Source organism: Numida meleagris, chromosome 4 (genome assembly GCF_002078875.1).
Source record: "Numida meleagris isolate 19003 breed g44 Domestic line chromosome 4, NumMel1.0, whole genome shotgun sequence".
NCBI lineage: Eukaryota > Metazoa > Chordata > Aves > Galliformes > Numididae > Numida > Numida meleagris.
Genome location: NC_034412.1, coordinates 89,154,969 through 89,180,474, shown reverse-complemented (window position 1 = coordinate 89,180,474; position 25,506 = coordinate 89,154,969). Strand labels below are relative to the sequence as shown.

At 43.1% G+C, this 25,506-nt stretch overlaps 1 long non-coding RNA gene across 3 annotated transcripts in view; it reads left to right on the top strand.

Annotated features, from left to right (window-relative positions):
- The window catches only part of LOC110397808, a 37,398-nt gene extending 14,120 nt beyond the window's left edge, over positions 1-23,278 (top strand). Inside the window, exons 2-4 of one of the 3 annotated variants that reach the window (XR_002437994.1) lie at positions 14,808-14,901; positions 20,320-20,440; positions 21,474-23,278. This is a non-coding gene — a long non-coding RNA (uncharacterized LOC110397808). Of the gene's footprint in view, positions 1-14,807; positions 14,902-20,319 lie in introns of all 3 variants that reach the window. The other 2 variants (XR_002437992.1, XR_002437993.1) reach the window with 2 other exon arrangements.

Genomic DNA, 25,506 nt, shown 5'->3' with positions numbered 1-25,506 from the left:
GAATAGTCCGCCTTTCGTATCTCTCCAATTTAGAGAGATATTTTAAAGGACAACATTATGTTTGGCTCCACTATGTTCTCACCTGAGGCACTGGTGTCTGGAAGCAGAAACATAATTCTAGTAATTCTAGCTTCTGGCAGTGTAATCTACATGGTAAGAACTGTTGGTGAACTTAAAGTGACCATTTCTCATATGCATTGGTATGTTAAGATTTCTGTCCTTACGTGTAGCAGCTTTTCAGTTTTGTCACAGCTGTGTTTAAGGTGATAGACTGAAATTACGTTAGTACCTTAGTTTTTCATTAGACTGACAAAGAATTTCTGATACCACTTGGGAAATTTATAACTGGAATAACTCAGATTGGAAGGGACTTTTACAAGTTGTCATCTCTAGCCTCCTGTTGTCTTTTGAGATGCCTAGTTTGCTGAAGTAGTCCCTAATCCATTCTTTTTCAGCTCTGGGTCATGCATTGTTTGCACAGACTCAACGTTCAGCAAAGTCTGAGAGTAGACCTTCCTGAATATCTTATGGTTTTGGCCTTTTTTGTGCCCTTTATGATTGCACCAACATTTTCCTTGCTGCTAAGATGCCTTTTAATGCCTTCTGCACCCTGTCTGTGTTTTAACTTCAATGAAACTTTCACTTTCCTGTCCCCTATATGCTCAGGCACTGTGTAGATGTTTCTAATCTTTCTCTTTTATATTACATGCAGCTTTTATGGTATAGAGTGGTTTTGTGTATCTGTAGATTTATGTTGGTCTACCTCTTATGGATTTGTCACTCTTTAAAAACAGTTTGCAAATATGCTAAATCCCAGATGAAAGGCACATTCTTTCACTTACTCAATATTCTTGCATAAATGTATGCTTGTGTTCTGTTTCTGTGATAACTTCTATTCAGACTTCTGGCAGATTTTGCTTATCTTCAGTGCTTTTCTGTGTGATGGATTGTGCCTGTCTCTCATGTAGTGGACTTGAGAATTAGCCCCCAGTGAGGAAGAACTAAAGAAATTTTTCTTCCTCTCTCCATTGTAAAGGAGCAGAATCAGATAGCATCTGACCTGTCACTTCCTCCTCCTCTTCTCAGAAGCTGGAAGACTGCAGTTCCTGGCTCCCACATCCTCATCTCTACTCAGTTATGAGCATCAACTATTGATAATTATAATAAGTCCAGGGCTCTTCAGGTGAATTCCAGTATGGTTGTGATGGCTCCTAAACTGTGCCCTGACTATCCGAAGAGGAACTGTCCTAGAACAATTGTTAGGAGCTCAGTATACGCTTCCCCTGAGCACTTCTCCATAGCTGTGGAAGTTGCTATGTGCTCACTTGCTGTAGTATCTCAGTAGCTTCTCCTTGTCCTTTCTCTTTGAGGGATGTCTGCTGCGCATGGTCTGAGAGAATCTTTCAAAAGAGAAACCAGCTGACCGTTGTGGTTTATCCCTTCCTCCTTCCATTCCTCAAACTTCTGCCTGCTGTCAGGTGGAATTTCTCTTATAAAAGCTCCAGAGGTGGGTCCATGTTCTTTAACATATGTGCTTCTTATGGCACAACAGTTGCCTGTTGTCACACCTATGTCTAAGCTGTGTTCCTTGCGCTATGCCGCTGCTGCTGTCAGAGTGAGCTGCTATGATCAGATTGCTTGGGTTTGTGTTCTCCTTTACTGTCCCTGCCTATAGCCAGAAGAACGTGTCTTGCAATGCTTGGTTCTGGCAAAAACACTCCAATAAAATAGACCAGAGACTGATGGAAACTGTAAACCCTTGGGATGGAGTGCCTTGCTGTGTCATGTTGTTGTGTGTAGACACAATATGGAGATAGAAACAGTTTATTAATAGCAGAATCACTTTCAAGATGGAGGTAGACCTTTTTGTATGCTTTGACAATACCAGAATATCTTACCGTAACTTTCTTAGGTTGCTGCTTATCTGCTGTTAAACATCAACAGAGTAGGTTTTTTGGGATAACTTCATTTTCTGATGTGTGGTAATCACCCTGTCCTTGTTTGCTTGCCCCATGGGCACTGACACTTAACACGCAAAAGGCTGTCATTTGCTTTCCTCCTTTGATAAATACTTTCACCTGTTTTATCAAGCCTCTGTCTTCTTTCTGCCTTTTTGCTCCTTAAAACATAATGAAATTAGTCTTGGTGTATATTAGTATCAGCTGTGTTACCGTACGAAGATATTTGGTCCAAAGTAACTTCAACCGCCAAGCTCTGTCGAAGCAGCCTTTAGCTCCAATCAGTCACATGTGCACATCTATCCTTCCTCACCCACTGCATGGATGAAGCTTTCTCCCCCTCCACTGCCGTGACAGCTTCACCCTCTAAGCTGCCCTTCACCCACTGAGCCCTTGGTCCATCAGCTGCATACCTCTCTGCTCCTGGCATCTGTTTCTGCAGGAAAGCAAGGAGGAATAACCTTGCACCTCAGAACATTGCTGCTTCCTCCTGACTTGTGACTCAGATTCATCTGAGGGGAGCAGAGTAGGAGAAACACAGCTGCTGAAGACCATTTCTGTTTAAGGGAGAATAGGTTTGAGCCAGAGTTAGAGGCTGGAGGAACAAAGAGGCAGCTTGCAGCCAGCCAGACTCTCTTCTGCAAGCACACTATACCTGGGCTTCAGCCTTGGTTCATCTTGTCCTCATCTGAAGGCGCCACAGTGCTCTACCAGAGGCAGCAGGAGAGGGGAGAGATCAAAGTTACCAGCAAAGGATGAAGGCTTTTTATTGTCATTTCTTATTTCCCTGCGGCATACCTCATGATTCCACTTAGAGAATGCCTGGTGTACCGATGTCTTTTCCCACAGCAATTTTGTCCCGAACTGAGTCCATGCTATGCTTTGAGTGAGGCAAGGGTCTCCTGGTGATGATGTAAATATGCAGCCATAACATGTAAGCAAAGGAACTGATTTGGTGCTTTGCTGGAGAGAGTAGCTTCTTAAGTCTGAGTGTGTTTACACTTGTAACTCTAATAACCTTTCACTGTAGCTTATGCTACTTAAATAAGTATAAAAAACCAGTGCTCTGATAAGATTATTTTACACTTGATTAGCACTTTTCATATAAATGTTCATGCTGAGGGCATGCATGACATTCGCAAGGTCAACTGGAGATAAACTGCAAAGTTAAATGACTTGCTGAAAGTTAGAGTGAGTCACTGAGAATAGGGCATCTTACCTTGTCCAGTGGCTCCTCTTCATGTTTAAGCCAGAGACTCATTTAGATTTGGACTAAACAATTTTATAGCAAGTGAAGTTGCTCGTGAATCAAGCTAGCAGTATGTGTTAGGAAGTATAAACAGATTACTGTTCCTAAGAAGAGTTTTCCTTCTCTCCCCATGGCTTTTCTGTTCCACTTGGAACAAAAGCCTTTTTAAAAGCAAATTTTCTTTGCTAAGCTAATAGTTGCCAAAAAAAAAAAAAAGGAAATTTAATAAAAACATTGTGATTTGAATGCAAAACATGATTATATTTGGAACTACAGTTGAACAGGATCTGTCACTTGATTGAAAGACTATGATGTTCAAAATGTATTGAAGGAATGTGTTTATGCTTAAATATCCTATTTTGTTTTCTTGAAGTTAGATTGTCACCTGCTCTAGAAAACTGCAGAGCTTTTTCACCTAATCTTTAATTCACCTAATCTTGAAAAATGATAGCAAGTGGAAAAGCGTTCTCATAATTACTGCAAAGTGGTATTTTGCTGTTGTCAGATAAGGTCTTTCAACATTTCTTCATTTTTAGTGTATGATTCTGCTCTAGCTCTTAGTAGAGCAATCATTATTGGAAGTTTGCATGGTATCCAGCAGTGCAAGTGTGTAATATAAAACTGGAGTTCAGCCTAATGAATGCGACTTTCTGTGTTTCCTCACTGCTAGAGAATGAATGTGAACCATGAAGCGAGGCAGAGGGTAAGATGAGTTCACTGTCATTTGAGAGCCATTAATCTGATACAAATGCTTTCTCTCTCCTAGCTGATCTCTTTTTGAAATGTTGCCCAGTTTTAAGTGTCAAAAGCAAATGAAGCAGATGAGCCATATTGCTTCATACTTATGTTCCACAAGCTACGTGTTTCTCAATTACAGCTTTTTGAGCTGGAGCAAATATAGAGCACATTAACATAGGTAGTGTTGAGGCTAACCTCTGCTCTTGACCATGAGGTTTTCAAACCCTTGTGGTAAAGGCTAGTGATGCTCAAAGAGAATCCGGCTAACAATTTCCATGCATTTGTCTTCCCTGCTATGCAGAAGACTTGCTTAAAATATCAGCATACCTCAACCACAGTTTGGTTGTGGTGGCTTAATCTTGCAGTAGTTCTGGCCAGCTTAGTAATTCCAGCCCACTGTTTGTGTAGGTTGCTCAACTGTCCTGGGGCATTTCCATGCAATCCTCCCAAGCTGACATTGGGTGTCTGTCTTTGTTCCTGTCTAGAAGGACTTGTGTCTTTAGCTGCAGCCCCAGCTCCATGAAGCATCTCATGAAATTCCTGTTGACTTCAGGAGGGCTTGGTATTTCCCACTTGTTTCTTCCTTCATGCCTGTGCTCATTTATCTCCGCTTTTGTGCTCAGCTCTTCTCTCTAGCCCTTCCTCCACCACTCATCTACTTAAAAGATGATAGAGGTGTATAGAAATAGCACGTTCTACCGTCTTCAGAAAGGTTATTTTGTGGTTTCCTGGAGAGACTAAGCTTGTGTCTAGCTTGCTTGTCAGTCCTTTTTCATTTTTTTCTTTCTCTTATGAAACTGGTATTGAAGGCCCAGCCTCGCAGGAAACCATCTTTTACTAAACCACAGCAACAGAATTGTCACATAGAATTATCCCCCTCCCCAAAACTGTCTGAAAGATCACATAAGTGGCACAGTTTCACAGCCCTGAGAATTTCACTGCTTTGCAATGGGAATGCACATGCTGAATAGGAAATCCCAAGATGTTCCACTGCCTCTGCCTCAAAGAGCCAGCCTTCGCTTAGTCTCATATCAATTCCTCTTAGGGTTTTTCTTCTACGTGGGGGTGGGGGTGAGGGACATGACTTCTACCTACATAACAATTAGTTCAGTTAGCAGGAGATCTCATCCGGGCTGTGCATGTGCTGAAGAGGTTGTGCATTAGGGTCATGTTGAATTTTGACTAGACTGAACTAAAACTGAGAAGGAATTGGAACCTTTTTCAAGTTTTTTGTTGCCTACTTATCACAATCCTTTCCTTCTTTCCAGTGCCTAATGTTCGTTTTTACTAAAATGTGAACTCATTTCAGCATCAGTACAAAATCAGAGTTTGATTCATTTGTACTATTAGTATTGTTCTAGTTGGTGCCCAGTTTGGGGAATTAACAAATTATCTGTAGTTGTGTGCTATTCAGCTTTCTCCTCTGCAAACCTTGGGTTTATTTTTTTCTGCTAAAAGATAATGCTATCTATTAGACATTATTCTAACGCGCTATCTCTGATTTTAGATGTTGCTGTTACACTGACTAACAATATACTTAGCTCAAATATCACTGAAAGTATCTGTGTCAGTAATGGTCGATGAGTGTTTCTTATTTGATTCAAACTGCTAATTTTAAGTAATACTTTTTAACAAAGGACAGGAGTCGTTTCTGTTAATTGGTAACTGTCCATGTGGTCAACAAAAACAAAATTCTGTGTTTTACCTATACAGTAAACTGTTCTATAAGCATGAAAAAAAACCCACTAGTTGTGTTGTATTCACTTTTCAAGTTATTAAAGGATGGTAATAATTTGTTAGTTCAATTTAGTGGTACAAAGATTGATTTGAACAAGACCTAAGAGAGGTAACTTAAGTTAGCACAAAGTCAGAATTGAAACTGGAATTTCTGTTGAAAAGGGTAGACACTGTCTTGTCCAGAAACTAATGAGCATCTGAAGCCGTTCAAGTTTTCTCTTACATCCAAGAATTTTTGCACACAATCTACAACATCCTCATGGAGCAATAACAAATTTTTATTTTGATTAAAAAGAAGAAAGTCTTGTAGTTGAAAATAAGAATCCCTGGGTTTGTGTGATGCTGCATCTTGTTGTTGGAAGTGTCTCTTCCTGTGTAGTTCCTTTTGTTTAATTTGGTTGGCTCAGACTCCTCAGGTTTATCTGAGTTTTCCAGCCCTTCTCTTTCACGATTCACTGTCAGGAATAATTAGGCTCAAGATTTGTAATAAGCCAGTGGAGGGCCAAATTCTGCTTCTGGTGTTGGTTGACAAAAAAATTACTACTTCTACCTGTTTAAAGTTAGTATGTATTTCCTATGGTAAGTAATACCTTTCTTATAATCTCTTTAAGTCTGATTGCTGTACTACATTCTATGTAGTACGCTGAATAAATTGCATTTGCATTAAATTTTTTCCTCTCTTTTAATGTCTTACCTGTGTTGGTTCAGGAGTTCCTTGAAGCACAACTTTTTTCTCTCATTACAAGAAATCAGAAAGATGTGGGAGAAGGCTGAGTTGAAGGCTAAGGAAGCCCCATTTCCCCTGCTCTGGGAGGTCTTAACAGTGGCTGTCTGTCAGAATTTGTGTGGATATGGAGCAGGTTTGAAGATGGCTGTTGTCAATACACAGGAGCTGCAGCCACCTGTTTGCTGTTGTGTCCCCATGCCTGCGGGTGGAAGCTCACCAATGTGCAATACCTACACTGGCGTCTCCACAGTTACCAGTCAGCATCTTCCAAAGGCTCTGTAAGTCTCAGCCTCTTTCCTGCAGACAAGGAAAAGGACAAAAACCACTTGGATTTAACGCTTTGCAACTATCATGAGAGAGTAAAGAAGCTCAGGTGGTACTGTGTGCAAGGAGGTTGTTATTCTGGTCTTCTCTACCTCATCCTTCCCCTGGAGTTTTTGCTGGGTTGATGTTTGCTGCCATGTACATTTGTTTTGGCCAGATGACTTATGCCAGAGTCAAGAAGGGAATTGTTTCAAAGTATTTCAAGCAGACTGGAGCAGGAGAAAGGAGAGACTATTATGGCAAAAAGGTGTTTTGATACAGTGTGAGTTGTCAGGTGTGGTCACTTCTCTTTTGTCCATGTGCTGCTTCCACACTGTCCTGCCTCTCCAAAGCCCTTACGCCACTGTGTGTCTCAGAAACATGATCAGGAGCCCGGTTGTGGTTCATGGCTTGCCTACTAAATATAACAAAAGCAGGCACCATTGTTTGTAATCATCTGGCATAGCTTGGTGGCTCGGGGACAAGTGGGTCAAGGAGCCTGTTCAGGATGGGCGATGTGCCCCACATGGCTATGAGATAAAGCAGAGAGAGCCCTGGTCGCATGACTGCAAGATAACGTCTGGCACACGGCAGATCTGACCGCAGGTACAGACTGCAGTAGCTGGATGGGGAGACAAGGGGGAAAACCCAAAAGAATTTGAAAATCTACTTGAAAAAAAAAAAGTCTTAGCCCTCTGGCTGCACATTATACTAGAAAAAAAACTGCACACGTAACGTTCAAGTAACAAGCCATAAAAGAGGCCACACTGCAAGATGAAAGATTTTTTTTGACGTTATGTACTAGTGATGAAAACTGCCAGAGGATGTCGCAGCTGATGACTTAAGGATGGAATTTCCACATTGCTTCTGAGTCCTCTTGGTTATGCGGTGACGCCAGCCCTTAAGGGTTACTTTAACGCTGATGGTTTTGTAACAGCTTTTAGCGTGCAGCCACTGCTTTTTATTTTGGATGTTAGCACTTTTCTCTCAGGAGTGAATTTGTGTGACGTTTCCATGTTCCTGTCCAGGAAATGTGAGAAATCCTGTCCTGTTCCTGTACGGTCAGAGGAGTCCAGGGAGAGAGAAGGGCTTGGCTAGTTCTATGAATGAATGAAAGCACCCAGCGATGTTACGTGGCCTGATGCATTTATGGATGCTCTTTGGAGTCTAAAGATGGACTTCATCTTACGGGAACGAGAAGCTGTAAATAACTCTCTGCGTTTGCAGCTCCCAGTGATGGGGCTGTGATTTTGATTCTGGTTGCTCTCATCGTAGAGGCAGGCAGAACTGTACTGGTAGGTAGCAGTGCAGTAACAGAAGCAGTTGGCATTTCTGCAAGAGATTAATATGGCTGGTAGTTTGCTTTGGGTGGACACCTGAAGATTCGCTCCTGGTCTTCTGATGCATTAGGCCAATGTCTTTGAAGTTATTTAAATGAGGCTGGGGAGGAAGAAAAGTATATTTCTTCACCCTTAATTTCACGATTTTGGTTCCTGGTGTTATTGGTGGTTTGTCAGGGTCAGTACTGAGACAAGTCACCCGAGGTGATTCTTATGGTAACTTCGTGGAGGACTTGCTAAACTATTTGTTATAAACATGAAATATTTCCCACTTTAAGTAACACTTAAGCATTATGGTATCACAGTGACTAACAGGATTCTTAACACTTTTGTTTCATTCCTGGAATGGTTTGCAACCCCCTGGTCAAATATCAGATAAGATGGACACAGTGAGTTTTCTCTGGTGCATCAAGTTTTGTGATGTGACAAGTTTAAAAACTTGATGTTCTAGGAGAAGTTCGTAGCTGCCAGCAGTAATTGTTTCTGTCAGCCCGAGTTTCATGATAAATTGATGTGTTCTCATGTGCATGTGCCCCCTGGGTCATGGTTATTTACAAAACTTGTTTGAATAAGTTGCAGTGAAGCATATATCAGACTTTCCCGTGCAGCTGTTATCTTTTGGCTCTTGTTAAAAAGCGTGCTTCTCAGCTTCCTGTGCAGTGTCCTTAGGCTCTGCAGCATGCTGCGTGTGATGAAATCAGGGAATTTCAGCAAGCTAGAGGAGGAAGTGAATGTTCAGTTCTCCTGCATGGTCATGTTCAAAAGTACCCTGATAAAATGGGGGGGGGGGGGAGGAGCAAGTTCAAATAACTCCAGAAAATGACTTTTGCTCGTGCAAATAGGCACAACGTCACTGAATTTCTATAAGTAACAGATCTCCAACAGTGGAATTTTGTGAACGATGTCCTTAGACAGCTATACTGTCTGCATGGGTTTTGAAGCAAATGCCATGGTCTAGAGCTGGCAGGTGGTTAACCAAAGGGAATTTCATTTTGCTATGGCAATAGGAAACCACAAAACATGCATCTTCCTCCAGGTCATGCAGTGGGCATTCAGAGAAAAAATCCTGGGGGTGGAGGATGTGGGGAATATGCTAAAAATTCAAATTTAAGTTGCTCTGGTCTATTCAGAGAGACTAACATATCTCCCAGGTGGGTGGAGAGTGATGTGTGGCACCACAGATATCTTGAATTGCTCTTCTGTCTTGTTAGCCATATCGAGATGCATTGTCAGAATGTACTCAAGTCTACTGATTGTAAAGGGTATTTCTAAGTACTTTCACCAAATGCTGTGCTCGCTGGTGCATTGGTAGTAAATTGATTACAATGTCTTGCTCAAAAAGGTCCCTCTTAAAAGAATTGATATACAAAACTTGAGTTTTAGGCTACTATGTTTGTGCTGGTGGTATACTGGGATCCACTGTATGGAACAAACATGTTTTCTTCTCCTGAACAGACTAGCTGAAGGTGGCTTGCAAATAAAGGAAATCTAATTGTTGATCTTTCAGATGTTTTATAATTCTTGGGAGGATTTTAAGAGAAGAAAGCAGTGTAGATAAATGCAAGAAGACAACTGTTTCTGCTTGCTTTGTACCGTAGGAATATCTATCCTTTCAGTGGAATTGCTGCCTGGATTGGCACTTCTTAGTGCGTTTTCTGGGAAAAATTGAGTAAGGGTGTCTGGATCCAGAAAGGAATTTTGTAATATCAAGCTCTTGGCACTTTCTCTATGTCCTTCAAGCGGTTGTTGCTATATGTGCACCAGCAGATAATTCATGGTCCTAAGAATGACTTACATGATCTACTAATCTGACTTTTTTCTCTCTGTTTTCCAGATATTCTGATCTTGTTACAATGAGTGGAATTAAAATTAATTATAGAAATCCCCAACTCAAGACCTTGACCTTGCAGTAGGAATCTCCCAGAAACAAAAAGCAGTACAGAGCATCGCTCCCTTTCTGTGCATGCTAATATATGATTGCCAAAAAGGCAATCCTTGATAAAGGGCCTAGGGCTCAGCCTCTGGCAGAGGCCAGTAATGAATAACGTGGTGAGGACTGTTTGCCCTGTTGCTAATATAACTTCCCCGAGGATTCCCTGCTGGCTTTCTTCAGCTAACAGCTGAGGGACTTCCTCACACAGATGATGCACCCTCACTTGTGCTTAAAATCCAAAAGACCTTTTTTCCTTCAGTTCATCTAATCATTTTTCACACTACTCATCCTTTTGATATTCAAAACATCCTGCTGCAGTGATTTCCCAAATATAATTTTTTTCATGCGGTAATTCTGTGTTTTTTTCCCAGTGGATGCCAAATTCTTGCATTATGAAAACCAGTGACTAATAATCCTCTGTTCACCTTCTTGTTCACTCCTGATTTTATAAACTTAAGGCATCAGTCATCTCTCTTCCTACCTAAAAAGGTTGAGCTTATTTAGTCTTTGTTTGACAACCTTTCTGTATCTGTTTCTGTCTAGTTCCCTTTTTGTATATTTTGTGCAATGTCTGTATCTCATTTATTAGAAGGTGACCCAAGCTGTTTGGTTAGCAATGAGAAGCAGATTTATAACTTACCACAGTGTCTTTGGCTTCCGACTCTGACCCTTTCCTGATAATTCCCCACTCCACTTTGTCTTGTAGTGGCATCTGATCCCCACCTTGATATCTTCAGGAAGCTTAGAACTCAGATCTTGAAATGGCAAAGGAGGTAGCATTTCCTGGAATGGCTCATGACAGATATTCTTCCTCTGAGTACTAGTTTAGACTTACAGTGGAAGGAAATCCCAGTAGATAAACAGTTAAGACATGGATCTGTGTTTTTTCTGAAGGTGATTTACTAGGAAGGGAGAAGATGTCTTATAAGTTACAGTATCCATTACCCTCAGGTCCGGTCCATGCTCACTTTCAGCTTTTTCCTTTATCCCTTCCCAGTTTCTGAGCCATGGAGAGGGAAATCTTTCCTAAAAATGTTTGTTTCCTTTCTGATTTCAAAGGAGGACACTTGAGTCATGCTTTAGAGTTCCGATAATTCGCCTGATTACAAAAATCAAATTGCCTTTTTTTTAGGAAAAAATAGTTTTGATTTTAAGAAGAAAAGCGCTTAAAAGAAAACAGGAAGCTGATGTTGGCAGTCTGATCTCTGCTGCGTGAGGAATCTGATTCCAAAAGCCTTCCTAAATGCAGGCTTAAGGGATGCAAACTGCCATGACTTTTGCAGCAATTGAGGAATTCTGTCACTGGCTTTTACAGCTCTCTTTTATAGGAAAGTGAGAACATAAGACTTGTTATGTCGGTGTCATGTGCTTATGCATTCTTGATCCTACAACAACTACAAAAAAAAAATACTACAAAAAGGTCAAAGTGTCCACCAAGAAATGCAGGTGTTCAGCAGAGCTCTGAAAGCTAGTAGCATGAGATCACCAGCTGTGGCTGAAGCTTTCCCTGACTTTTTGTAGAATCTTAATGAGTTCTAAAGAATGCTGCTATTATTTCTGAAACTGCTCATTTTTGTCTCTTTTAGAAGTCTAGTAAAAGATAACTTACTTGTACATAGCCTTGTTTTGAAACAGCACATTTTAAAAAAAAAAAGGGACCTTAGTCTGCAGTATTTGACTTGGATTTCTGAAGAACTGTCTGTCACCTTCCATCCACTCTGATATGTCTATGGAGTTATGTACTGGGGCTAAGGCAAATACATGTTGTGTTTCCTTCTATTTCACCTGCTTTTACTCATTGTTTTCTTGAATTATTTTTTCTGGCATTCCTCTTGGACATTATGCTAAGGCACATGGAAAGCAAAAATGACTGGTGACAGCCAACATGGCTTCGCTAATGGCAAATTGCATATGACCAATTTAGTGGCTTTCTATGACAGGCTTATAGCATTGGATATATGGACGTCATCCACCTGGACTTGTGCAAAGTGTTTGACACTGTCCCGCATAACATCATGGTCTCTAAATTGGAGAGACATGGATTTGATTGACTGGTCAGGTGATAAGGAATTGACTAAATGATCACACTCAGAGTTGTGGTCCAAGTGCAGACCAGTGATGAATGGCAATTCCTCAGGAGTCGGTATTGTAACGGGCACTATGTAACATCTTAGCTGGCAGCATGGAAAGTGAGATTGAATGCAATCTCAGCAAGTTTGCCAGTACCAAGCTGTGTGGTGCAATTGACACACTGGAGGAATGGCATGCCTTCCAGAGGGACATTAACTGGTTTGAGAAGTGGACCCATGTGAACCTCATGAAGTTCATCAAGGGCAAGTGCAAGGTGCTACACCTGGGTCAGGCAGTACCAAGCACAAATACATACTGGGCAGAGGTTAGGTTGAGAGCAGCCCTGAAGAGAGGGATGGGGGGTGTTGGTTGATGAGAAGCAGTATGTTTTTGCAGCTTGGAAGGCTAACAGTATCCTGGGCTGCATCAATAGAGGGGTGGCCAGCAGGGAGAGGGAGGGGATTGTCTACCTCTACTCAGCCCTCGTGAGGCCCCATCTGGAGTAATGCATCCAGGTCTGGGGCCTCCAGCACAAGAAGGATAAGGAGCTGTTTGAATGGGTCTGGAGGAAGGCTAAAAAGATGATCAAAGGGCTGGAGCACCTCTGCTGTGGAGACAGGCTGAGAGTGCTGAACTTGTTCACTTTGGAAAAGAGAAGCCACAGGGTGTGTACTTCTTTTTTTTTTTTTTTCTCTCCTATTGTTTGATGTTAGTCACCAGTGTTGATTAAAGCCCAATCCAAATTAGAGTTATTAAGATGACTCCACTGCCAGAGTGTCAAGAAAAAGGAAGGTGAAAACTGATAGGAGGGTGCTATTAGCTGGATCTGACTCTGCATGTACAGTAGCTGTCCATATATCTGTCAGCCCAAAGGTGGTGGTGGTTTGTGCAAGGGCCAAGAGAAAAGAAATGAAAGGCTTAGCCTAGATGGGTGGAGAAGGAAAGAGGTGGCTGCAAAGAGGAGCACAAGAGCTGTCAGAAGGGATTCAGCTTCTTGAAATATGCATCATGGGAATGACTTAGATCTGCACAGCTGGAGGGCTGGGGAGGCTGGAAGAGCAACCTTCTCTGTCTTTTATTCAATTCAGGCAAATAAGGAAGTTAATTTGCTGGAGATCTTGAGTAGTGCGTGGTGATACAAAATGTTCCTCTGTATTTTATATGAGTTTGAGGAAGTGCAGCTTCGCAGCTCCTAGGCAGGCACTTTGCAGAATGTGGAACCAAGTCATTTCCAAATTCCAGTATTTAAGGAAGCAATTAAAACAGGGTTAGATATTTGAAATAACTAAAAATGCCAGGACTGGAGATACTTGTGAGGTTTTGTAAAGTTAGTTTCATCTTGGAGAAAGCTGACCAAGAAGAACAAAAATATTTATTGAAACTTAACCTCAGTTAAACTGCTGGCTCTTCGAGGAGAGAAGCAGAAAGAAAGCCCATGTGAGCCAGGGAGCGTTCGAAGGTGGGGAGAGCCACGCTGGCTTTCCTTCCTGTGCCTGTCAGCGTTGATGAGTTCAGGACTGAACCAAAAGGCATCCCTGAGCAACCTGCTGGCCACAACAGTGCCATACAGCAGAAAAGGTTCATGCCCTGGCACCAGATGCAAACATGTGCATGTGTTGTCCCCAGTCATGTGCTGCTGTGTTAGCTTGCATATGTGGATTTGGATGATGCTTTGTGGGCATTGCTGTGAGCAAGCATGGGAGGCAAGGCATGGCATGGCTTCCTTAGAGTTTGGTGCAGGAGTGCTACATGATGCATGCTGTGTCTGAGAAGGGTGGGGTAGCAGCAAGCAGCTGCTGTGCTTGGTGTTGAGTGAAATGGAGGGAGGGGTTCCTCCATCCCTGGCAGTGCCTAAACTGGGCTTGGAGGCATCCTGCAGAGCACAGCAGGGCTGCCTGCTGGCACGGGGCTTCACAACCTTCCTGGAAGAGGGACAGACCAACAGCCCAAGCCCCAGCAATGGCAGGAAAGAGAAATTTTTCCTGGGAAGACTGCAAGGAGTTTTCTAATTGAGGAAGCTGATGAAATTTGCTGGGCTGAAAGGAGACTGTAGATTCCATACCTTCTGCAACGGTACAACCTGACTTTCCTCAGTCTGACCTGTTGTCGTAGTTTCTAATCTTTTCCTTAGAAACTCCCTTGTTCTTTTGTCTATTTTCCCCATATTTTTCTTGATGTAGAGGTTTCAAAGCACAGTGCAGCACTTCTGTTGCATTTTGCTAATGCTATGTAGCGCAGAGGAATTTCTTCATATCCAGCTGACGAAGCTCCTGTTTGTTTTCTGCAGTTTGATGTCTGACTTATTTACAGCAATCTGTGACTCATTCCAGCCCCTGAGCTGCTCTGAGGAATTGCCCTGTTGATGATTCCTTGTCCTGTGTTTATGCAATTAATGAGTCCTGAAATTACCTAACATTGCAATGTCCTTGCTGAATTGTCTGCGCTTTTCAAATCAGCTGTCCAGTTTGCCAAAGCTATTCTGATTTATCACCTATGTGCTAGCACCTTCTTTTAGCATGAGATCTGCATGTGAATTTTAATACATCTGTCCTAGCTCCATCAGTGGTAATGGGAATATTTGTGTATTTGATCCAGGACCAATCTTTATGTCACCTAGATAATATATTCTTCAACTGATTGGTTTTTGCACACCCCAAGGTAATACTTTTCTCAGTTGACTTGTGGAAAATGCTATGTCAGAAAGGTATTGAGTCTCAGTCTCATGGTATCTGTTCTTTCTCCCATCCCCAAGAGGTGCTATTCTGTAAAAGGAGGAAATTATCAGTTTGACCATGAGTAGCAGCCAGCATGGATTTGTTAAGAATGATCCACTTCCTTGCTGTCAGGTAGGTACTTGATTCCATATGCTTGCTCTTTTCTGGGGGTGGGGGATTTCAAGCTAGATGACTTTTTTGTTTTAAAGATGGTTGTCCTTTCTGGTCTTCTGGAGCTTCGTCTGTCCTCCATCACTTCCCAAACAAGACCACGTATGTTTGGGAGTTCAGAACATTTAACCAACTTCTTGTATGTGTTTTGATGATGAATGGTAGCAGCCCAGCCATTTGGAAAAATTAATTTATCCAAAGGCTCCCTAGTTTAAGCTCATGCTCCTCCATTATCGCTCACGCTTGCATCAAGGCTGCAAGGCCGTGTTCATGATGCGCTTGCAAACTCATGTGAGAGTTTCCAGTGTGACTGCTTGGTCTTAGTCAATGCTGCTATTTCCTCACCTTGATGAACAAAGGAGTCACATCAACATCTTAATACCGAGGGGGGAATACTACAAAAGCTGACAACAAGTGTAAGGGATTTTTGTTATCGCCCACTAGTTTGCACATGATCTGGTGTGATTCATAGTCTTCACAAAGCAGGAGAGCAACGACAAAGAGAAGGACAATTTTAGAAATATCATCCAATAGAGCAGTGAGGAAATCAGATGCAGCAAACAAACTGAAATAGTTGCAGTACCCCAGGTTCACCATAAAACCTTCACAAGATGCAAAAAAATACAGAAGCCACGGGCTGTGAAGTCAGGAAATAAAGGATAACTGATAAAAAAAAAAATGCAGTAAGGACAGAGATTTATAGTGAAATCATGCTGTCGGGGTTTTACCTTGCTGTAATGTGGGGACCCAACTTATCAGATAGGTACCTGCCTTGGACCTCAGAGGGTTTCAAGGCTCTCTCTTTGGACCATCTGTTAGCTGGGTTGTCTAAATAAGTCTGTGCCTTTGAATTGAGGAATTTATTTAGTGTCCAAAAAAAAAACAGAGTGGAGGATTTATTTTTCTCTTCACTGTCCATTCCTGCCAGCAATCAGTAGTGTCATGATTCTTACGTGCACTTGAAGTAGTGTTTGTCTTGGAAACCATGCCAAAGAAGCTATTTTTCTGATCGTTAAGCACTGATTCCTATCATAACTGTGTAATTTTTGCCTTGTTTTTTAGCTGAGGTTTTAGATATCTCCTCTGCATGTCCATAATGTGTATATTTACTTCTAGATCTTGAATGTTGTGTGTGGCAGTTAAATAAACAAATCTCTCTCAGGATGAGATCCGGGTGAAGGAGAGAAATAGATCTGTTATTTATTTTTTTAAAGCATAACAACTCAATGAAATCAGCAGGTGTTTGGTTTTTTAATTATTTTTTATTTTTTAGTTTGGGCTTTGTTGTTGTTTGGAGGAGTTTTGCTTGAATATGGTCCAGACAGATGGGGATAGTCAAAACCCAACTGGCTGCAGCCCTGGGCAACCTGCTGTAGGTGAACCTGCTTTGGCATAGGGCTGGATTTAAACCATCTCCAGAGCTTCCTTCCATGCTGCCCAACTATTCAGTGATTTTTGCAAATTTGTCCTGGATTGCGACAGCCATAAATTTGATTTTAAAATAATTATTCATGCTCAGGCCTGCAGTTTTCCTTCAGAAGCACCAGTAACTTTCCTTCTGTGTTTCACTTTAGTGTTGGCTCTGTGCCAATGACCTTTTCTGTGAAGTTCAATTCCTGTCATTCTCTTTGCATGCAACAGATTTTTTCATTATTAATTTAATGAATGCCTGAAAACTATTACACTGCTTATTTCCTTAAAAATAATTAAAAAAAAAATCTTTTTCTTCACAGTCTTGTTTTCCACATCCGTGAACTTTCATAACCTTTTGGTGTGTTTATATTACCCTTTTTTATATTTGGCCTCTCACTTGCAAAGAGTCGGAGTGGAAATCCTAAGCTCCAGACACGAGTACAAGTTGGCATCTTCTGAACCCATGCTCTTTGGCTCTTGCTTCACAGAGATTCTGGCTTTCCAGCAAAAGGAGCCTGCACTGCTTGCACTGACAGCTGAGCTTGTTAACTGCCTCAGCTGTAAGCCTCTTGTATAGATCAGACTATTCTTCATTCATTAGTAATAGCATTGTTAATTGGAGTAATTGCAGCTGTGCAAGCAATTGTGGAACTACAGGTTGTGCTGGTTTGGTGCACTGAAAGGCTGTTACAAGTTGCTCTCTGAACTCTTCAGTGGTTGAACTTTTGCGTTTCAAAACGATGCCTCCTTGGAAATACAGGTTAATGAGATGTTGATATGGAGCAGCAGCTTTTGAACCACAGCCTACTCAGGGAAAACAAGGAATGGGATGGTGTTGGGCATGCTAGGGATGTTCTTGTTGTTCTGCGTCTGGGATTTTCAATCGGCATAGCTTTCACAGGTCCTCCAGGTACTTAAAAGTTGCTCTGCAGAGAACAATCATTGTAGTTATTCAAGTACATAACCCCAAACATTAGCATGGCCTTAAACAGTAGTGGTGCATCAGGCTTCAGAAATAGCCTCTTCAAAATGGGCATGTGGAATCTGCAACTGCCTGAAGGTGCAGGTGGATGTGACTACTTGCTGGTGCCTTGCAAAAACCAACTGGGATGGTTCGGGCGCAGAACCAGACCTCATGGCTTGCTTGTTCAGTGTCAGCTGCGGGGAGGAAAAACAATGCTTGCTTGAGACCTGTGGGAAAAGGAACCCTAGCAGAGCCTGTAGCCTCTAGCTTCACTCTATGAAGTGGCTACACAGGTGAAACTCAAGTTTTTGACATGCTCAGCCCAAGACTTTCTCAGTCAAATCACAGGGTTGTTTCACTGAAAAAGCATCAAAGTAGTTGCGATGTTTGCACAGAGCTTGTTCTGATTTGTGTTAGCACGATCTCTATAAGAACTGCTGGATGCTTTTGTGTTTTGCCATGAAACTCAGCACTCAAATGAATCACAGCCATCTGTTTTCCTTGAGTTGAAAAATGCGCAGTACAGGAGGAAAGTGGAATTTGACTTCCAAGTCCAGTCAAACGTTAACCACTTAGTATGAAGTCTTACAGCAGTATTAACACCAGCTTGAAGACTAACTGCTCCAAGATGCAGAAGAAGCACTCTAGGTACACAAACCCAGCTTCTTATCTATGGGGATCCTCTTCTCTAGGTGCTGGGGGCATTATGTACCCCAATGATTAGGGAAGCAACTTCCCTATTAGAAATTGTTGTTTATTCTGAGTATTTTTTGCACTATTGCAGCAAAATAGAAATACTTGCAAATACTCTCAGTGCAAGTGAATCCTTGTGGAGATTCACTCCAAAGCTGACTGCAAGGAACAAAAAACAAAAAAGCAGCACTCAACCTGTGAGAATTGTTTTACTGCTTAAGTATTTCTCAACCTCATTGCTGCACCGTTTATGCAACAACTGATATTAATGCATGCAAGAGTATGGCAGAGGCAGAAGGGAGTGTGTCCTCACGCTGTTTTGCAACACTGCACTTTTGAAGTTCCTCGGCTGTGCTAAGAGGATGTGGTTATTCAGTTTTGCTGCTGTTTCAGGAAGGATGGAGCTCCAGTAAACTTTCCCTGAAAGAGTCACCTGGAAACCACAGAGATAAAACTACCTGAGAAGGGAGATGCCACTGGTGGGAGATGGGAACATAGGGCTAGATGAACACAAATCCTGAGTTCAGGAGAAAGATGAGACCAATGAAATGCCCCCCGCACGGGAGCACTGCACAGCACATGCTGTTTTTGCCCCAGGTGGTTATTTTTAGGAGCTGAAGCCTTTGACATTCTGTAGGAGGGGACACATCACCATGCGAAGGGTATGTAAGTGCAACACAAAGCCTCAGAAGAATGCACGAAATCAGTTGCCAGTCATTCTTGGGGGTGATGGTGGCTGTGCTAATCAATTTTTTCCACTGTATGCTGTGCCTCCCCAGGAACTGCCACCGTGCAGCAAGTTTAGGGGATTCCACGTCTAGTTATCAAAGGATGGATCTTGTGTGGGAGGGGGAAGCCTGCCTGTACCCCACACTGGTTCATGTCAGCCACAGAGATTCATCTAAAAAGATGACTTAGTGTACAGAGCTGCCTTTAAAGCACTGTGCTGTGGTCCCGTTGCCTTGTCTCAGTGCTACCTCCTTGTCTTGCTGTCTCTTTCAAGCAAGCTTCACCATATTCTCCTCAGGCTGGTTCCACTCTATGGCACTGCAGGCAGCAGATGCAATGCAGGGTGTTGCAGAGCTGTCCTCTCTGCAGGGATGAATTCTTGCTTTGTGCACGGTAGTTTTCAGCTGTCAGAGGCTGCCTATTAGCACAACACCTGGAACAGTTTTAGAGTCTTTCTTCCAGTGACAGAAGACTGGCACTGAGGAGATGGAAAGCTAAAGACTAAAATTCCGTTTTTGCCTAAGCACAAGCACCTGACTTGTGCACGTGCACACCTCTTGCCCGATTTCAAGCCATTGCATTCCTCTTTCCCTTCTCTGTGGTGCCATGTTGCTTTTGTTTTCATCCTGTCACCTGCTCTTCAGAGGGCTGCTTTTCATTTCTGGTGTTAGGCCTCATCTTACAGTTACAGGTGCTGTGTGTTGCAGCTTCCTGTCTAGGATGCTGATCGGTGCTGCTCTTCTGCGTTGTGCTTGCTCTCTCAGGAGGCCACAGACCATCTTTTCAGGGTCACTACGTGCTCTAGACTCTTGTACCTCTTTCCCTCAGAACATGCTCACCCAGCATCCTGAACAAACAAATGCTGGTAACTGGAGGGCTGTTGTTCTAACAGCAATTACGAGCAGTGGAGTAGGTCACTGTGAGCCTTGTTATTGGATTCTATAATTGTAGTCAATGAGGACTCTGATTTGTAATCTCGCTCCTGCAGCTGATAAATGAAAGTTTATCAGCATTTACACCTTGGTATAGGCATACCCTGTACATGCACTTGTTTCTTATGATGCCCCTGCTCTGCAGAGTGCTGCAGCAAAGCACTGTCTTCCCACACATCCCAGCCTCCTTGCTGGGGATGGGACACACATCCCTCACCCAAAGAATCATCGTAACCATTCACAGTGAGCATCTGTGTGATCCAGAGATCCAGGTACAGGCTGTGCCTCCCAGGGAAGGGTTTCCCCATAGCAGGGAACATGTTTCCCTGGAGAGCTGTTCCCAGGAAGGAGACCTTCCCCAGTGCCATGCCCAGGTGAGCCAGGAACATGGGGAGAGATTGAAAACACATCCTTAGTGCCCACCACACGTGTACTGTTTAAGTGCATTGTTTGCTTGCATGGATATTACATGCTTTAGGGGTGACACCATATTGTAAGTAAGGCTCTGGCTGCGTGGACTCCAGCACCTGTGCTGCTGTCATCTTTTGGCTCTTGGACTGTGCTATTGTGACATGAGGGTTAGAGGTGGTCTTGTGCAACTTCTGGGTGCTGTTAAGGATGGGAGCTGCTCTGGATCTTGTTTTCTAGGTGCCAGCTCTCCTCAGGGGCGTACTGAATATCTTTAGCAATGCAGAGCAGAGTCAACACTCAAAGAGCAGTTCCCAAAATGCGTGCAGTTTGTGCATCTACAAGTGACTTGTTCCTGCTGGTAAGGTTCAACACTACTCCAGGGGCTCAGACTAAGGCTGCTCTTGGTGACGGGAAGGGAGGCCCCATATCAGAGCAGCCAGGACCAAAGATCCCTGTCCCTCTCTGGAGGTGTCTGGTTGCCACCTGCCAGTCGTAGCAGAAGATGGCACTTAGGAAAGCTCTGTCCTTGCCACTCGGTGAGGCGGGACCAGGCCTCGCAGGAGGTGGAGTGGGTACACCATGCTGAGAGCCATTAAACTAGATCTGCATCGCTGGGGGTGAGTTCAGGTGTTGAGAAGTAGGATGCTGATGTGTGCACGTGTGGTCTAATGCCCTGCCTAGTTTCCCCATCTCTTGATAGATGATGGTCAAGTGTCTGTGAGCATGCCTCTGTGGATGCCTGATCTTCCTTCAGAAGCGATGGTGGGGGTGAGGGCTGTGGGTGGCTGAGCTCCTTTCTTCACTCGTTCCCCTCTCTTATGTGCTGTAATGCCTTGGTCTAAGGAGATCTGGAGCAGGTGAGAGGGGCTCAGCTGTGTCCTGAGGGAGGTGGAGGCCCTGCCCTGCGGTGCGGCCTCTCTTTATGAGCGTCACCTTGCTTCTCTGAGCTGGGGACCCAGGTGGCTGGTGCAGGTGGCTGCTGTGGGGTGAGCTGCAGCTGGCCATGACTGAGAAGGGCTGTGGGGGCACAGCTGGTGCCAGGCACGGCTGGTCCCTCGCCCACGAGGAGACTTGGTGGGGCCGATGCAGGGCTCACCTCATAACACGTGCTCCGCCTGTGAAAGCTGCCTATGATATGTGTCTATAGCCAAGAAGGTAAGGTTCCTCTTGGAGGGGGGAGGAGATGCCTTTTGTATCATTACAGATTTAGCAGAGATTGGATGCGTTGGTGTGGCACTGAGTGGGTGGGTGACAGCATGAGCAGTCAGAGCCATCCTGCTTGCTGCTGCGGCCTGGTCCCCGGGTTGGTGCTGGGAACTGGCCCAGGGAACAAGTGCATTTAAGCTAATCATGCACTTCTAATGCTGTGTTTTTGTTGGTTTGTTTTTCAGTGCCTTCTAGAAATAAGCTTTCTCATAACCCACCCGCTGGTCCAGTGCTATCTGCACTGTGCTGTGGAAATACCACGAGCTCCTGAGGATGGGGTCAGCAGCCATTATGGACACCAGACAACTAGTACGGGTCATGAAAGGTTCTTTCACCAATGACTTCTCACCTGTAAATGTAAAAAGAGGAGGAAAAAGTGGATGTAATAATGAGAAAAGGAGAGACCACGCTGAATGGCAGCAGGAGCAGAGGTACACCAGTGTACACAGAGCCATTTTGAACCTCAGTGCCTTGAACATCCATTGGAGGAGCAGCTTCAGAAGCTCCCCTGACCTTCCTGGAGCTCTGACACCCCCAGGCAGGATGTGCTTAGAAAGCTGCAGCGAGCGAGCTCGGCTGGGCACTGCCCTTAGCTGGGGATGTGAGGCGCCAGGTGAGAAGCCGGAGCACACAGCAGCAGTGAGAGCTGCTTAACATGGTATCACTCTGCTTTGCTGCTTTGACCTAATAATGTGTAGGTATTTCTCATGCTTTAGTTTTTTAGCTGAAACTCACAGACTGGTTGCTACTGGAGCATGCTACTAAGAAATATTACTGCAACATGCTTTGAATTCACATTGATTTTATAGAAAAACAGTTTGAGACTTCTCTTTTTTTTTTTAGAATGAGAAGCGCTGCTGTTCTGAGTACGATGGTGTGGCATGCTGTTTGGAATTTCCCTTGCTTTCTATATATACACATGCAGCAAAGCCACAGGAAATAGAAGTTTAAAAAAACAGCCATAAAACATAGGTATCTTCTTGAACAAATTTTATTCTTGTCGTTGGTTTTATCATTAGTGAGCACTTAATCTTAAGGCATCACTTAAGGCTTGTTTTAAGAGATCTGATGCCCTATAACTCATTTGAGGGGGAAATGCATTGCCTTAAAGTTGCTGAAAATTTGAGAAGATTTTTAGGCTATTGGTTCTGTAGTTCTGTACTTGGTGTGCTGCAGAAGGCAACTTTATTGTTGATCTCTCTCTTGGGGCTTTTGGGGGTGGGGACTGACTGCTGAGGTTTCTCCCAGTTGTCTCTTCTGTGATTCAGTGAGTCACTCTTGCCTACAGTTGCTGTCATGATAATGTGCTGAGGGCCTATTTCTGCATGGCAACCAGCATAGTCTGGTATTATTAGTAAACAGCATTTTCTTTAAAATCCCAACCAAAATATAGTATAATTAAATCCAGCAGCCGTGAAGACTAACTTGCCAGCACTTCATCTGAATCTGTGGTCTGAAAACCTTAGTGTTAGTGAGAGAGCTGCTCAGGTGCCCTGAGCCGGTCCTGGCTCTGAACTCGTGCTGCTTTGGAGAACAAAACCTGAGGAGCGTGATTCTAAAGAGGGAGCAATTCGCAGAGAAGGAATGGACTTAAACATGAATGTAGTTGGACAAATACACCCAGGCATCTCTGAATGTGTGACAGCGCATTTGTACAAGGCCTAGAGGAGACAGTTACCTGTCTCCTTCCAGCCTCCACAGACCTACAGGGGTTACCTCTGCCTGCCTTTTAGTACTGCTCTGCTGCTCGAGAAAAGGTACTGCTCATCAGTGCCGAGAGATTGACAGAAATCACAATGGGCCTGATAACGGGCTTTGGTTACCTTGGATGCCTTTGGCAACTGATGCAGCAAATAAGGAACTGAGTTCTGTTTGGTCATGTAGGCTTTCTGCATGGTTTCAAGAGTCTGTGCCATTTTACAAATGTGTTTTCAGTGAACGAATGTCGTACAAATGGCTAATGAAAGTTCATAAAGTTTATGCTGATCAAGTTGTTTTCATTTTATGCAGTTCCTTTCTTACTCATGCACCTTCATTGCTTTCTTTTGGGAAAGAAGCTGCATTGCTTTCACCATTTGACCAAACAAGATGCATGCTACGTGGACAGCCATCCGAGTGGCAGAGAAAAAACTGCATGAGGCCGAAGGAGCTTTCCTTAATGTAAAAGGTTCAGAAATAGTGGGAATTCATGGCTGCTTTTACTTCAGTGTTGGGGTAGTGGAGCTGACAGTTCTTATACCTTCCAGCCCACCATTCGAAGAACCTGAACTGTGAATGTAGGAGTTGGTAGGAATTGCTTGGGAAGCACTGATGTGTATGCCACCCTCCCTGAGGGGAGGGCAAAGCACTGGGTAACAGCTGTTTCAGGACAGATAGTGTACACCTTATAATCTGAATCAAACATTTGTGTGTAGAAGACACTGGTAGTTTAGTTTTTCAGTGTCTAATTGGTTTCTTGGTTAGCACAAGGACAGAGAAATAGATAAGGCTCTTTTTAGTAGTTTGGGGGTGGGGTGGAATAGGAAGTAGTAAAATAGCCCCAAAGCTGAGGTATTTTTGTGCTGAAAAGCAGCAGATCTATCCTGGAATTTTGACACTGGTATTCAAAATCCAGTCTTTTATCGCACAGCTTTAGGCTGTAAGAGACTTGCTGTAACCTATGTTTGATCTGTAACTTCATCAGTTTGTATTTGCTGGGCCGGTGCGGGCCTCTTTGTAGGTATATTCAGTTTCCCAGCATTCAGGTGCTCTCCTTCTCCAGGATTTGCATTCCAAACTCTGCTTTGACAGAGAGGGAACTAATTTACAGGACTTGAAACAACTAGAGTATCAACAACAGTATCTTCTGTTGATTTGTGTACTGCAGCTTCCTGAATCTAATTCTTCCATCTGTATCTAATAGTTGTAGTTCAGTCTCTCCAACTATACCCACAGGGTTAGTACTGATGTACATTAAAACCATAAAGAAGGTTTGTCTAATTAATCTCCGGGCAAAAGAAATAAACTAACCATTGAGAGATTAGCTTATGCCACAGGAAGTTTAATCATATTTTTCTCAGCATATATTCTGTGTGCTACATCTGATCTCTAGGACCTTAAAAGGCAATGTGTAAAATAGTCACCCTAAAAAAAAGAAAAATCTCTGCACACTTATGTGTGCTGCGATGGGAAAATCAAACTAGTAATCAGGGGTTTACAATCAGTTAAAGAGTAGATCAGTAAATAACACTGCACCTTCATGCTGCATGTGATGCTCTATGCATTTTTTGGTAATACCCCACCTAAGGCAACACTGGCAGAAATCATCATCTCCCTTTGGGCTGTAAAAGCATTGTGAGAAAGTAGAATTAAGATTTGCTTAGAGAATATAGTTATGTCTTTAACTATTCATCCCAGAATTTCTTACATGTCTTGCTCAAGGATTGGCTCTGGGCCATGAGATGGGCTACTGCTGACCCAAGGAATGGGAATTCCTTTCCCTCTCATCCAAGGAGAGCAGTACTGCTGTGGTGCTTCGTTACATATGTAAGGGAAGTGTACCATTTCCCCTCATGCTTTGTGAACTTGGACCACAGCAAAGAACACTTTGTTCACTTATATTATGTTGAAACTACCTGGAAACAGGGAGAGGAAAACTATCAAAACTTAGTGCTGCATGGGAAAATAAGCAACTGGAGACTGGACTTAACTCCTAGCAAGCTCCTGTTCCTCAGGGGAACTTTTCTCTATGGGAGACCAAGGGGTAGTTGATGCTATAGAAAATCCTAGCAATTGCTGGAAGCAGGGGGGGAAAGAAAAACATAATACAAATATAGACTGAGCAAATGCCCAATCCTCTTGAAGTGCACTACTGAAAAGGAAGCAAAGCAGAAGCCAAGGGTGGTATTAAAGTAAGGTGGTTGGATTTCTTGGGTTTGTCTGTACATCATCAGCTCTGACCTATTAAGAAATACTGGGAGCTATGGCTGAGAAAAACCCTCCAGCCCCATTGTGTAGGCATTGTTATGTCTAATCTTTCTTCTCCAGACAACTTCCTCAAACAGCTGAGGGACTGTCTCCAGTGTAGAGAGGACACAAAGAAATTTAAACTAGCAGTGGCATAGTCCCAAATGTTGCGCAGCAGGGTAGGTCACTAAATGTATTCTCATGCATCTGAAATGTCATTTGTCCTTTGAAATGAGTGATTTTCAACATATTTGAATATAGTTTGAGACACTG